The sequence below is a fragment of the Balaenoptera ricei genome, chromosome 4 (assembly GCF_028023285.1).
Source record: "Balaenoptera ricei isolate mBalRic1 chromosome 4, mBalRic1.hap2, whole genome shotgun sequence".
Lineage (NCBI taxonomy): Eukaryota > Metazoa > Chordata > Mammalia > Artiodactyla > Balaenopteridae > Balaenoptera > Balaenoptera ricei.
The window spans coordinates 107,375,827-107,387,317 of NC_082642.1; positions in this window are offsets into that span (position 1 = coordinate 107,375,827).

The window sequence follows — 11,491 nt, forward strand, 5'->3', positions numbered from 1 at the left end:
TTATCTCACTTAAACACTCTTTTTTCTTTTTGATGAACAAAGAATATGACAGGGAAAGAATTGTTCTACTTATAACTCTAAGCACTTACTAAAAAAACTTAATATCTTCTTAACATTTTTATTTAAGTTAACAAATGTGTGGGACTCTCTTTATACCAGGTGTACTCTGACTCAGTGTTTGGGACAAGTAGCCCTGCCTAGCAGAGTGCCAGAAGATGCCAGTTATAACTCAGCCACGACTTGTAGGTGTGTACACTGCTTTGCTTTGTTCCTTTTAGTAGAAGGAAAGGACAAAGAGAGATGCGGTAATTAATTGGAAGATGGGAACAGGGAAGAGAACTCTGCTTAGATAAATGGGGAGTGTTTGGCAGTAGTGTGGGTTAGAATTAGATGGGTAGTGTGTTAGTTTCTTAGGGCTGCCATGACAAATTACCACAAACTTTGTGGCTTAAAACAACAGAAATTTGTTCTCTCTTAGGAGATCAGAAGTCCAAAATCAAAGTGTTGGCAAGGCCATATTCCCTCTGAAGGCTTCACGGAAGAATCCTTCCTTGCTTCCTCCGAGCTTTGGTGGCTCCTGGCAATCCTTGGCATTCCTTGGCGCGTAGATGCATCACTTCAGTCTGTCTATGTTTTCACATGGCTTTCTTTCCTGTGTCTCCTCTTGTCTCTTTGTCCAGATCTCTCTCTTCTTTTTCTTACAAAGGCACCAGTCGTTGCATTAGGGCCCAACCTAATCCAGCAGAACCTCATCTTAACTTGATTACATGTAAAGATGCTATTTCCAAATAAAGTCATATTTACAGGTACTGGGGGTTTGGATTTGAACATATCTTTCTGGGGAACACAATTTAACCAACAACAGGTGAGACGGCACTAAATCACAGGTAGATGAAAGGTAGAATAGTTAGGGTTTTTTTTATAAGCCAGTGGAATCACTGGAAAATTTAAGCAAGGGTACTGGTAAGATACTTATTACAGGAAGGTCTGGCAGCAAGCATTATGCTTCAGTATACTGAACTGAAGATGAACTTTAGAGGCTAGAATATTAATTAGGTGTATGTTGCAATGTTCCAGGAATAACATGAATGAAAGTTTATAAAGGAAGATGGGGAAGAGTGTATTTTCCAAAGGTGGCTCCTGTCTCTCATACCACTTGCTCTTCTGCAACGAGACCTCCTTACACCTTCATCAATAGTTGGTGTCTGTTTCTCTACCCATGAACTTGGGCAGAGCCAGTGACTGCTTTGACCAATAAAATAGGGTGAAAGTGACACCACACCAGTTATATGCAAAGACTTTTCTTGGCTCAGCAGCTTTAACTCCCTTACCTCTTGGAAGATAGCCATGATGTAGGAGGTGTGACTCCCCTGAGACCACCGTGCTGTGTTGTGTCTCAGTTTGGTGTTTCCAAGCCATATGGAGAGGCCCTAGAGGTAGGGCCAGGGCTGGGGTGAGGCAAGTGGGTTTTCTAGGGTGCAAAATTTAAGGAGACACTCGCTCTCAGGTGTACTTGCACAGTACTGAGAGTGAGCACCTCCTTAAATTTTGCACTCTGGGAGATTCACTCTTAAGAAGACACTCATTCTCAGGGGTCAGTAAGTACTGGGGCAGCACTTGGGAGTTAGTGCCTCCTTACACTTTGTGGCCAAGACACCTCTTCTTGCCTTACCCTAGTCCTCGCCCTTCCTGGAGGATGACATACCAAATGGAGAGAGACAGGAGAGAGGGGAGGGGAGAGAGGAGAGAGAGAGGGGGGAGAGAGAGAGAGAGGAGAGAGAGAGGAGAGAAGAATGGGCCAGTAAGGAGCTTGAGAGGGAGAGAGAGAAAGAATAAAGCAAGAGTGGTGCAAGATATTTAAGTGAGGAAACCATCTTGAATATTGATCTTCTGGCCTTAGCTACCAGCTGGACCAGATAGATGAGATGAACCACTCAGCTGAGTCCTCCTTAATTCCTGATCCACAAAATCGTGAGTGAGTTTTTTATACAGCAATATATTACCCAAAGCACTCTTGCCAATATTATGTGGGACTGAGCGTTGACTGAGAAATAGCAGGTAGCTGTATATTTACTGAATTCTGATGGAGCAAAATATGTTTGATTGCTACTTAGGGAGAAGGGATGAAGAAAGTGATGTAGAGAGATTATAGTCACTGGCAGCCTAGGAAATAGAATTTAAAGCTTTGCTTCTTCAACGCTCTGCTTAAACTACATAGCCATACAACTTTTAATGTTTGAAGTTGGCCAGAACAAAAAGATATACACACTCACAGTTTGAGTATACACACTCACAGTTTGAGTCTTTATAGAAACAAAGTCTGTTTTGATCTGACATGTAGAGGGTTGTGAAATTCTCATTTTTAAAGCAGATGGTCTGAATTCTGATGCTAAATGAATACAATTGTCCTTGGATCTCATTAGCCCTCATATGGGATGGAGGGAACTCTGTATAGTTATTTCTTCTTGGCTTTGTCTGAACAAATCAAGCTTTGAAATGAAAGGTTTAGTTTTTACAAAGGCTGAATTTACTAACTTTTTTATTGAGTACCTCTGTTTCATGGTAATTTACACATTCTTTCAAATGGTTGTTGGCACATTTATTTATTTTCCTGTGAAGTATTTTCTAATTACTTGTAAACAAGGCTGAGAGAAAAAGCAAATTTGGAAAAAAAATTAAGAAAGGGACTGTTTGGCAGAGGAGTTGTATTACACATAAAATTAAATATGATGGATATATATATATTTAATATTTTCTTTTATTTATTTTGGCTGTGTTGGGTTGTTGGGTCTTTGTTGCTGCACGCTGCTTTCTCTAGTTGTGGCGAGCAGGGGCTACTCTTTGTTGCGGTGCACGAGCTTCTTATTGCGGTGGCTTCTCTTGTTGTGGAGCGTGGGCTCTAGGGCGCGCGGGCTTCAGTAGTTGTGGCACGTGAGCTCAGTAGCTGTGGCTCGCGGGCTCTAGAGCGCAGGCTCAGTAGTTATGGCGCACGGGCTTAGTGGCTCCGCAGCATGTGGGATCTTCCTGGACCAGGGACTGAACCCGTGTCCCCTGCCTTGGCAGGCGGACTGTTAACGACTGTGCCACCAGGGAAGTCCCTGATGGATATTTTTATAATCCTTCAGTTCATTTTATAGGTTTCTCTGCTTGCTTCTACAAGTGGGCAGTGAGTAAAGATTTCCTGACCCATTATTCATTTCAACAAGGTGTTAGACATTTTTATGACCTCCTAGAGTACTTATAATCTGCACTACACAATTTAGCACCTAATTATATTCTGTGTTGTATTGTTCATTATTATATCATTGTACGATTCTTCTTCCCTCAAGTAGATTATATGATCTTAAAAGGCAGGGATCATATCTTATATTGCTGTATTTGTATTACATCTAGTATAGTGCTGGGCATGGTATCCACTTGGGAAAATTTAATTGATAGAAGTATATTAAGTAATTTTAGTCCCTCAAAGCTCAGTGAATGTGTCTATGGAGCATTTGTCATGGCTCTGGACTTAAGGGCACCGAGGTAGGCAAGTTACTTTTCCTTTCCCCAGGGAATTTGTCATCAAGTGGAAGTACCAAGGTGAAGGATTGCTTTGACTGATGAAGTGACTTCTCCTTTTTTCCTTTAGTGTCAGACCAGGGCAGTTGAAAAGCAGAGAGGCATGCGCCATTGTGCTACCATTATCATTTTGATATAGATGATGGTTGACATTTTTTCCTCTTCATTTCTTCAGTTGGACAAGCCAGCTAATGGTGTCTGACCTGGGGAGGGATGGGTATCTTTTTTGGCTGAGCAGCTAGGCTAAGTGGGTTGGCGGCCTTTACCTTTCTCTTGTTTTGAGTGAGCATGCTGTTTCTCGGGGCATTAGATCTACATTATTTTTTTTTTTATTGTGGTAAAATATAGGTAACCCAAAATTTACCATGTTAATCATTCTTTTTTAAAATTTTTATTGAAATATAGTTGATTTACAATGTGTTAGTTTCAGGTGAACAGCAAAGTGATTCAGTTTTTATATATATATATATATATGTATATATATATATACACATATATATGCATATATGTATCCTTTTTTAGATTTTTTTCCATTATAGGTTATTATAAGATATTGAGTATAGTTCCCTATACTTCAAGGTAGATCCTTGTTGATTATCTATTTTATATATAGTAGTGTGTATATTTTAATCCCAAACTCCTAATTTATCCCTCCCCAGTCTTCCCCTTCGGTAACCATAAATTTGCTTTCTATGTCTGTGAGTCTATTTCTGTTTTATAAATAAGTTCATTTGTATCTTTTATTTTAGATTCCACTTGTAAGCGATATCATACGATATTTGTCTTTCTCTGTCTGACTTACTTCACTTAGTATGATAATCTCTAGGTCCATCCATGTTGCTGCAAATGGCATTATTTCATTCTTTTTTATGGCTGAGTAATACTCATTTTAAACATTTTAACCATTCTTAAGTGGACAGTTAAGTAGCATTAAATATATTCACATTGTTGTGCAGCCATCACCAATATCTGTCTCCAGAACTTTATCATCTAAAATTGAAACTCTGTACCCATTAAACAGTTACCCATTTTCCTTTCCCCAAGCCCCTGGCAACTACCATTCTACTTTCTGTCTCTATGAATTTGATAATTAGGTACCTCTTACAGGTAGAATCATAATGTTATTTGTCCTTTTGTGTTTGGCTTATTTCACTTAACATAATATCTTTAAGGTTCATCCATATTGTAGCATGAATCAGAATTCCATTCCTTTTTAGGGTTGAATAGTATTCTATTATATGTATATATAACATTTGTTTGTCCTTTCATCCATTGGTGGACACTTGGGTTGCTTCCACCCTTTGGCTAGTGTGAATAATGCTCCTATGAACATGGGTGTACAAATATAGATCACATTATTATGAGCACCAATACTGATTTAATGCTCATGGTGAGCAAAATATCCTTATCACCCATTAAACTATCTGGAAGAATCAACATGTCTCTGGAATTTCATAACTTGAATTCAGAGACTTAAGTACTCATAGGAAAACGTGGCCTGACAATATCTTTTAGATTAGGACTGTGACCAGTACTTGCATTCAGTGAGTATGTCTTGTTTATTTATCCTTCAAAATGCTTTTTGTCTCCATCTTTCTACTTGTCACTACTCCAAGGTATGTCCTCATTGCCATGCAGCAGGAGTACTGCAGTCATATCCTAACCAGTTTGTCTAACTTGTCTCCCCTTTCCAGTTTTTCTTATAAAGCACTGCTTTGGTCATTTTACTCTACTGAACAAAAACTTTCAGTCCCCGTCATTATACAGGACAAATCTCAAACTTGTTTGAAGGACTTTTGCAACCTGCTACCAGCTTACCTTTCAAGTCTTACTTCTATTTCCTTATACAAACTCTACTCAGAGTCAAAATTGTCTTCTCATTACCCCCTGGACAAATCATCATTATTTTGACTTTTGCTGTTCATTCCACCATGTAGAACCTTTTTCATGCTGCCTTCAAGTGTTAAGTCAAACCTCAGTGTCGCTGCTAAATCTTTTTAAAATAGCCACGTTTGAAAATGATTGCTCTTTTGAATATTTGTACACTCACCATAAGATTAATCATATTCATGTTTTTGTGATAGCCAACATTTTTTGAGTTCTCCGGCTTGGCCTAAGGGCTTTAGTTGTATTATTTCATTTCACCTTTATAGCAACATGTGAAGTATATACTGTTATTATCCATTACGCAGATGGTAAACTTGAGGCTTTGAGACACTAACGTGTCCCAAATCACACAAATAGTAAGTGGCAAATCTAGGGCTTGGTCACAGGTTTTCTGCTGCTAAAGCATCATTTTAAACGTACTGTCTTAATTAGATTATAGACCTGTAGGTGAATAAGGTATTTGCTGCTAATGGTGTCTTCCATAGGGACTGCCTGTGGGGGTCAAAGTCAAAAAAAGACTGCCCATTGAATGGAAACTTTTTTTTCTTTTTAACTAGCTCACTGTGGATGAGCTTAGCATGATTTTTCAACTGGTTACTTTCTACTGTTTCTTTAAGACCAGGAAGGCTTCCTGACTGCTCACGTCTGATTAGGTATCCTTCTGAGGCACTTCCTTCTATCAGAGTACGTGCCACACTGACTGTATTGATCTGCTACATGTTTGTCTCCTCAACAGCATCTTTGCTTGAATTCCTAGTACCTAGAGCAATATCTAGCACATATGCGCAGTAAATGCTTATTAAATGAATTAACTGCATTTGTGACCGTGATCCATACAAGGAGTTGGTTTCTAAATGTGTTGCTGTTACAGAGTTGAGTAATACCTCAGTCCAATGAAGTTGAACAGGGTGTATCCTCAAGGAGGCATGATGGGAATATAAATGAAAACTGTAATTTATTTAATTGTACTGCAACTTGCATCACGTGGTATAATGGTATTTGTGGTCACTTTTAACAAAGGCTGATTGATTGGAAGGAGTTGACATCTATATTCAAAGAAGAGAGATCCTGAGTTTTAAAGGCATGGGTGTATTTGGTCTGTAGGTAATTTGGGAGCAGATATGGTTTAATGTTTTGTATAATATTCTTTAAAATTAGCCAGTTATTTCTGGATATATGCCGTGCACATAACCTTCTGATTAATAATTGGATTTTTCAAATACCTTGATACTCAAAAATGAAATCCATAGAGAGTAGATATTAATATTTTGGTCACTGGAAAATAGTGTATTCCCCATAAAAATAGCAGATGATTCTTTATATTTAATTATTTATGAGTCTGCTAACGGTGTCTTAAAAAAATTGAAGCAGAAAAGCGTAAGACGTTAGACAATGGTGATCTTACTAAAAAAATTTCCCCAGAGTTCTTGCCTGAGAAGCCAACAAAACTCTTCATTTCTTTCTACAGATAGGTACAGCGGCATCTGGCACAATGCTTTGCACACAGTAGACCTGCAACAAATACTTTCTAATTTTGTCAGTTCAGTAGACTACAGTAATCTAAAGCAACATTTGTCTATCATTTTTCCTTCATGACACACATGATAGATGTTGCTTCAGCCTTCTAATGCATCTCTGTATGTCTCCTGAAGGTTGTTTCATGTATACCAGCTGTAACTGCACTTTCTCTCTCGTGAAGCATATGGAATGTGCATGAGAATACATTATTGTAGAGGTAATAACAATAATAGTGATGATGATGATGATACAAGTAGAATATTTCAAGCATCAATCTGATCACTGTTTTGTTTATAACCTTGCAATAGCTTCTCGTTGCCCAGTGTCAGTGCCTAAACTTTTGTTTGGGACACAGGGCTTAGCATGGTGGTAGGGTCAGCTGCAGCTGGGTGCTTGTGCCCCTGTAGGATGCAGATTCACTTTGGCAAAGGCCACCAGGCCCCAACCACATTCCAGACCATAGAACTATCTGAAAAATAACTGAAGAGAAGCAGGAATAACAACTGGGTATTCAGTGTGAGCTCAGCTTGTACCTAGTCAGACAGCGGGTATATATAGATTCTTGGGTGCTCAGGGATTGTGAACTACTCTCGGGAAATCTCAAAGAGGCAATTTGATATGAAGCAGCTTCCACCTCTGGACCTTACTGAGGGTTTGCTAAAAATGGAATGACAGAAATACTTTGTCCTGCTGTGAGGTTAGAGGGACCTCACAACAAGGATAGAGTTATCTGACTTTGATGGGTTTTTGAGTACTACACTGCCACTTCCCAGTTCTTTGGCAACTTAATTCTGAGAAAACTCAGCTTTTCTATGTAACAGAATTTTAATTTTCATTGGATTTGAAGCATAAAAAAATTTTTTTTTTGTCCCTTATAGTTTATGGTACTTCCTGAAGGATTCCCAAGGCAATTTAGAGCAATTGAGTCATTGATGTACTATCCTTTAATATCATAAGGCTAAAGTAGTAAATAATTAATTGATTTTTTTTTTTTTTTGTACTCACATTGTGGTATAATGGAAAGAGAGACTAGTTTCAAATCCTGGTTCTACAATTTACATGCTGTAGGACATTGGGCAATGCAGTTCATTCATTCATTTATTTATATAGCAGATTATGGTTTTCTTACTTTGTGCCAGACACAGTATTAAAGCTCTGAGGAGAGAAGTCAAATAGAAATGATCTCTGTATTTTCAGAGATTTTAGTCTACTGGGGGAGACTGGCAAGTAAACCGGCGATTTCATGAGTGTACCATGGAAGTATGTAGAATTGTAGTGTCGTGTGGAACTGAAACCAAGGCGAGTGTGAACTGAGAATGGGGGAGGGCGTTAGGGAAGGCTTCTCAGGGAAAGCCATACTTAAGCTGAGTCTTAAAGCCAAGTACAATTTAGTTGAATACAGATATAGAAAGAAAATTCTAGCAACCTGAGCAAAGCTAACAGGGAAGCACGAAATAAGATATATTTACAGATCAGTATTAACTCTTCAATATTACTGATATGAAAGTTTCATCTTGAGACAAAGGAGATAAATTTAGACAAATGTTTACATTTCCGTTTCTCTAAAATGAAAATAATTATGTCTACCTCGTGGATTTGTTGTAAGCACTCCGTAAAGCGGTGTATGTAGAGTACCTAGCACGTAGGTGCTCAAAAATCTTAGCTCCTTTTTTCTCCACCATATACCCTCCCCTGCCCTTCCTCACTTATGATGTTCCTAAGTGGAAAAAAAACCCTAATGATGGTTAGTTATCAGTTTGGAAATTATGGCCACGTTTAGGAAAGTGGAGGAAGAGTCAAGAGCTTTAGAACTCCGTTCTTTTTCTGACCTGGACTGCAGAATGTTGAATTGAATGGGGGCAGTCCTTGGCAGCAACAGTGCTTTATTCTGACACTGCAGTTTCCTGTGTCATCACAATTGGTATGTGAGGAGGGCACTGGTTCCTAAAGGGCACTGTATTCTTGGTCTGTCTGTTTGATTTGCTGAGTTCAGCACTGAGCACAGGTCATGTGCGCTGGGGTGCCTGGAAAAAACCTGGGAACGATGTTGTTGCTTATGTTCTCTTTTCTTTCACCATTTTGAAGTCTCTGAATTTGGATGTGTTGCAGGGAGCTCAGTTTTTAAGTATGCATTTTTTTTCTGGGTAACAGGTCCATAATTTCTGTGATCCAGTAAATATTAAGGATCACTGCTTTTGAGGATTTTTGGTCTACAGTTTGATATTTCTTTCAAGGAGCTTTGCCTCAAGTACTGGGTTGGGTTCTGATAAGAGTTACCTAGTCTGGAGAGATTTTATTCATTCTACCATTTATTGTTAATAAGAAATTGATGTTTATACTCAAATGTAGTTTTCCCAAATGTTTGTCATTTGCAAATATCTTTCATGATTTTTGTCATACCCAGATACCTTCTGTTCTATATGTTTACTCAATATTTTCTTTAAATTTCCAACCTTTAAAAAACTTACATGAATTTAGCCTCATTCTAAGCAATAATACTTATGAATTCATGGACTTGGTATGCCAGTTACAATTTTCCAATACATATTCAGACAAGTGTTAAAATAAAAAATGATCTAATCTACCATCTAGTACAGGAATCAACAAACACTGTCAAGTCTATTCATTTATGAATCGTCTATGGCTGCTTTTGACCTATAACAGTGGAGCAGTTGAGACAGAGACAGAATGGCCCACAATGACTAGCGTATTTATTATTTAGCTCTTTAAGAAAAACTTTGCCAACCTCTGACCTAAAATTGTCTGCATACCATCAATACAACACATAGCACACTCTGTAAAACATTACTGTAGTGCAGTTTTGCCGAGAGAGTGTGCGTTAAATCTTTAATCACATTTTTTTCCAGAACCAGCAAATACTTTACCTTTTTATTCTGGAACTGAAATATTTAATTATAAATAACTTATGTTCTGAGACTCTTGGTGACAAGTCTGTTTGAGACCCAAGGAAAAACATAGACATTAAGGATAATTTGTATATTTTTAAAAGGGAATATTTGCCTATAAAAATACCTAATGGTACAAAAATGCATAAAGTGAGAAGTAAAAATTTCCCTGCAAGGAAACTCTAATCTTACCCACTAAAAACAACATTCCTTGTATTTCCTCCTAGTCATTTTCTGTGCATATTCAAGATTAAAGACTTTTTTTCTTTCTTTAAAATATAGCTTCTTTTTTTTAATGAAAAAATAGGATATCAATGTTGCAACCTTTTTATAACTTAGATATATTTCTGTTTAGAAATTTAAGTAATATGGCTAAAATTATAAATTGTTTAATATTACTTCAGAGTGTTTCTTAAGAGCTTTGTTGATATATAATTTACATATTGTGAAATTCACTCATTTTAAGTGCACCATTCAATGATTTTTAATAAATTTGCAGAGTTGTGCAGCCATCAGCACAGTCCAATTTTAGAACATTTTCATCATCCCCAAAAGATTCCTCACGCCCGTTTGCAGTCAGTCTGTTGCTACCCCCAGCCCCAGGCAACCACTAATCTACTTTCTGTTTGTATAGATACGTCTTTTCTGGACATTTTACATAAATGGAATCATATATTATATGATCTTTTGTGTCTGGCTTCTTTCACTTAGCGTTTCAAAGTGATTTTAAGGTAAAAGATGAAGGAAGTGTTCAAATAGCCCCAGGAATCTTCATTCTTTTGCATAGGATGCTTTAGCTACAGTCAGTATTTTGCTTTCTTTTCTTTGGAAATTAGTCTTTGAGACATGCAGTGATACAAGTACCAGGTAACTTCTGCAGTTCCTAAAATCCACAGCTTCCCAAACTTCTGTGCACACTTGGAACAGTGGTTATTTGTGCAGCACTCTGGAGTGAATAGAAGAGGCCGCTCACTGCTGGTGGCAGCAGGTCCTTGCCTGACAACTTAGAGGGGAAACAAGATCTTGGCACAGCTGTATCAAATGTACACCATCCCAGTGTGCTGTGCCAGGTGGGCCAGGAAGTTCTCCTGCAAGTCTTCCAGCTTTGATGTAACAAAAACTTCCAAGTATTCTTATGAATGTGCTATGTGGATCCAGCCCCAAGAGCCCTTTTCTCAGCCTCGTTCCTGTGCCCTTTCCTATGTAATAACGATGGCTTAAAGCCAGTTAATAGACAGTCAAAATCAGTGAGAAACTGATTTATTTTTCTCTATCATATCAGCAGATATAGATTTACCTATTTCTTTTTAACAGAATTTCAATGCTTTGATATCACACTTTATTTAATCAGTTTATTATTTAGTTTTTTTCTCTTCTTTTTTATTATTACAAGCAGTGGTAAATGTCGCATTGTGATTTGCATATTTTTGTCTTCTCCTCAAGTGTCAGTTGGATAAACTTCTGCAAGTGGACTCGCTGGATCACGGGCTGTGCACATGCCTGTGCTACATGCCGCGGGACAGCCCGGGCGCCACAACTACTGAGCTCACGTGCCTCAACGAGAGAGCCCGCGTGCCGCAAACTACAGAGCCCACGCGCTCTGGAGCCTGCGCGCCACA